This window comes from Marmota marmota, unplaced genomic scaffold (genome assembly GCF_001458135.2).
Source record: "Marmota marmota marmota unplaced genomic scaffold, marMar, whole genome shotgun sequence".
Classification (NCBI taxonomy): domain Eukaryota; kingdom Metazoa; phylum Chordata; class Mammalia; order Rodentia; family Sciuridae; genus Marmota; species Marmota marmota.
The window spans coordinates 29,226,429-29,230,862 of record NW_026000019.1 but is presented as its reverse complement, the minus strand read 5'-3'; positions in this window follow the sequence as shown (position 1 = coordinate 29,230,862).

Here is a 4,434-nt window from a genome sequence, read left to right as displayed (position 1 = left end):
TTTTTTTCTAAGTTAAGGAAATTTGCAGGTTAAACATGTAACAAAAATGATACTTCAATAACATAAAAAGTATTTAAGAAAGGACTAAAGAGTTTCCATAACTCCAAAGGCCGAGATTCATATATAAAAATTCGGGTATTAATTTCTTGCTTTTTTTGGGGGGAGGGGAGTACTGGGGATTGAACTCAGGGGTACTCAATCATTGAGCCACATCCCCATTCCTATTTTGTATTTTATTTATAAACAGCATCTCACTGAGTTGCTTAGCACTTCGCTTTTGCTGAGGCTGGCTTTGAACTGGTGATCCTCCAGTCTCAGCCTCCTGAGCTGCTGGGATTATAGGTATGCGACACCACACATACCTATATTAATTTCCATCCAAACATTTTGTAAGTCCTCTAGAGATAACAATATGTTGTTCAGAGAGAAAGACAACCAGATATTGCCATTCTTCTTTTTTTAAAAAATAATATTCTATCATCGAAGTTTTGAAAGAACTTCAATAATATTATGTAGATCTAAATATTGCTTCTAGAGATAGTAAAGAATTGATATAAGTGATAGCAATTTATATGATAAAATTTTGAAATTTTATAGCATATTCTGTGATTAAGATAATTCATTATAGTGACTCTATTACAACGTTTGAACATGATAAATAGAATTTATGGCTCACTCCCAACTTTAAATATTGCTTTAAACATCTTCTTCTCAGCTTCAGTTGGTTTTGCCTCAGAAAAGCAAATTTTCTACAAATTGAAATTAACAGAAAATATGGGAAGACCACAATCATTCAAGAAAAATAGTCTAATTTGGTATTGCTCCCATTAAGACAAATATTATGTGAAAATATTGACTAAAAGAACATAATTAGCGATTTGTCTGGAATGAAGGCAAGAAAAATAAATTTCTTGGAATAAACACATATTTTAAGAATTATATATCTATTTTATCCTAATCCAAACATAGCCAGTCCATAAAAAGAATACTCAGACATATGAAACAGTAATTTCAGGCATCTTTGGTGTTTTGCCAACTTTTGGTCATATTAAAACCATATCGTTATACATAATTTTTAGTTTTGATCTTATGAAGATATATTTGGCTAGGTAAGATTTTAGAACATATTTTATTTACCATTTTTTCAAGTGATTTACAACTTTCACATATTTATACAAATATATTCTGGTTTGTGTTTTTCCCATAGCTCACACGTGTTAGGGTCAATCATGGTTGACACAACCAAGTGTTTATTTGGGGTAACGATTCTTCCAAAAAATCCTCATCCTATTTCAGAACATGTTGAAAGTCCAAAGCCTGCTCCATGATCTTTGAAATCCTTAGAGGTTTATATTCTCATAGCTGGTTCAGTTTATAGACTGCTTCATAGGCAAGCATACTTCCACATTTATGTGTTCACCTTGGTGTGGAATCCACATTTCTTCTGCTTAAAATTTTCCACATATTATATAAATCTGACTTTATTAAAAGTTTTACAAGGTGCTGGTGTGGGACATGGGATATAGAAGTCATTGCAGAAACAAACGAACATTCGTTACAACTGAGTAAATGTGGTTCTCCTTGCCCTAAATTATTGTAGCTACACTCCCATGAAAAGTGTTTCGAATTTCTAGCTCCTATGTGGAATGTGCAGGTTTCTGACTGTCTTATTGTGTCCGTCTCCCTCCCATCTTTCTGCCCATATTTATTTACCCCTCTCTCTCCCATATTCACGGCTCCCACAAACACAAAAACAAAGCTGTCTCTAGTCCTTACCCCCAAACTTAGGTCCAGGCTCACTTTGGCTGCTCCAAAATTCCATTAAGGTGTTTGACAAAGGAGCAAGTTACTAATTCATGGTACCAAAGACTAGCAGAATTCTGAGATTATTTTTTACAAGATTTATCCTCTGCCACTCCTTAGAATGCGGCTAATGTTCTAATTAACTGTATTATTCAATTTGTGCTCTTTTTTTCACCAGAAATAGTTTCATTATAGTACAAAGAATATAGGCCTGAGACCCATTGGGGCCTAAGCATAACAGCATGGCTGCTGGTGGTGGGTGTTGTATCCACTCAGAATCACACAATAACCAGACGAACGACAAGGCTGTGTTTAGCAGGAAATCTCCTTGCACAGAAGATTGACCAAAGATAAAATGGAAGCATGATTGTGGATTTGAAGAACAGTTTTCGTGGACCCGTACATGGGGATTAACCAAACAGGAGGAAGAGTGTTTCCTCAAGTCTTAGGATATCCTTGTCTTGGAGAGCAGTGTCACTTCTTCCCAGGGAACGGCTAGAGATTAGAATTCTGATGAAGAGAGGGGTAGAGTTAATTGACTTAGTTTACCAACTGACTCTCAATGAAGGAACAACTGCCCTCTGCAGATAGTCCCTTTGGGGAACATAGGTCTCCCCCACCCATTCCTACTATCTGCAGGAAAGCTAAAATTTAACTGTGTTCTGTTACCCTTTCCACCTGCAGAAAGACACTTATTTGTCCATGTATTAAAGTGCTTGCTTGTTCTTGGTGCAGAGAAATCTCTGCAGAATTCTTTCTGAAATCTTCTAGTTTCTTCTCACCCTCACGTGCCAGGAGTCAGGGCCTGTTCAGAAGTTCCTGTGGAGCCTCAGCATGACGTAAGTGCAGCTTCCTTCTGAGAAGTTTCTTACTCATTGCTGCTGTTTCAGACCTCAGGGCCCTACAGTCCTGAGAACAACTCATTGGGAAAGAGCATCATCCAAAGGTTAACCAGTCCCTTTCACTTTTCACTATACACACAGCCCTGACCCCTGAGCAACACCTTGTCCTAAGTATTTCCCCTCCTTTCTTTTTCCTCCTCCTTATCACCTCATCATCTCTAACTTGGATTACTGGCACAGCTCAATAACCAGTTACCATGTGTCCAGGGTTAATCCTCTTCTTCCAGCTGTTAACAGTGCGATATTTCCAAAATGTCAATGGCATCATGTCATTTCCATGGTTGAAAGCCTCCAGTGTCTTCCCTCCACAGGCATCTAGGATAAAGTTCACCCTTACTGACATGATTAAAATGTCTTGATAAGTTGGACCCTGCTTACCTTGAAGACATTATATTTCTATATTTCCAGTGATCATTCCCCCTGGTCACCGCCCTGTGCTCTACACACTTTCTGCTACTCCTACTGTTATGACACAAACGACTTTCTGTTTTCCAGACACCACGGTATCTTTTTAGGATTTTATTTGTATTATCCCTTTGGTAACAAAGACTCATCATGCTTGCTCTGCTGGTAATTTCTTCTTTGACTTAACTTCTCATTTGGTGTATTACTTCCTACCAGAAGCCTTTCTTGATCCCTTAGACTGGATTAAGTTCTTCTGTGTGTATCCATATTACCTCTTAACTTGTCCCTCTTTCTGGGCTGTAAATATGGTGCATTGGGAACTGTATTATTTGCTCCCATTATTCTAAAGCCTTGCCAAATGCCTAGCCAACAGGGAGTCCTCATCAAATCTTTGTTTACTAATTTTTATTGGATATTGACAAATTATAATTACATATGTATATATATTTATGAGACACAAAGTGATGCTATGATAGATGTATACAATACAGAACAATTGAATCAATCTAATTAAAATATCCATCACCTAGAATTTATTGTTCCAACATCTTTCCATTTCCTCTGGTAATCACTATTCAGCTCTCTGTTTCTGTTTGCTACTTTTTTTAACTCCCACATTTAAGTGACACGGGTAGTATTTCTCTGTGTTTGCCCTATTTCATTTAGCATATTGTCTTCTAGGTTATTGATGTTGCTGCCAATGATAATTTCCTTATTTTAAAAGGTTCAGCTGGGCCTGGTGGTTCATGCCTATAATCTCTGGCTCAGGAGGCTGAGGCAGGAGGATCACAAGTTCAAAGCCCGTCTGAGCAATTTAGCAAAGCCCTAAGCAATTTAGGAATACACTGTCTCAAAAAAGTGGGCGGGGCTTGGGATGTAGCTCAGTGGTTAAGCACCCTGGAATCAATCCCTGATACAATAAACAAATAAATTCAGTAGTATTCCATACATCACATTTTCTTTATCCATTCATTGGTTGATTTCATGATGTGGCTATTGTGAATAGTGCTATAATAAACATTGGACGGCAGTGAAACTGTATTTAGAGACAAACCAGATTCTCCACTGGCAGGGCTACAGCCCTCTGCAACAGAGTGTGTTCTCTATGGATAGTAGCTATTCACAGCAGGTGCTGCCCGTTAGCATTAGGGGCTGGTCTTAGCAGACAGGACCTAATTCTTCAGAGATGGTGGAGAGGATATATCCGTGTTGCACCTCTGTGTAGCTGGCTATGCCTGCTAGTATTGCAACGGACCAACAGTTGGCCAGCAACTTCCTTCCAGGTTCTTTTCGCGTGAATTAAATACATGGACAGCAGAGAGTG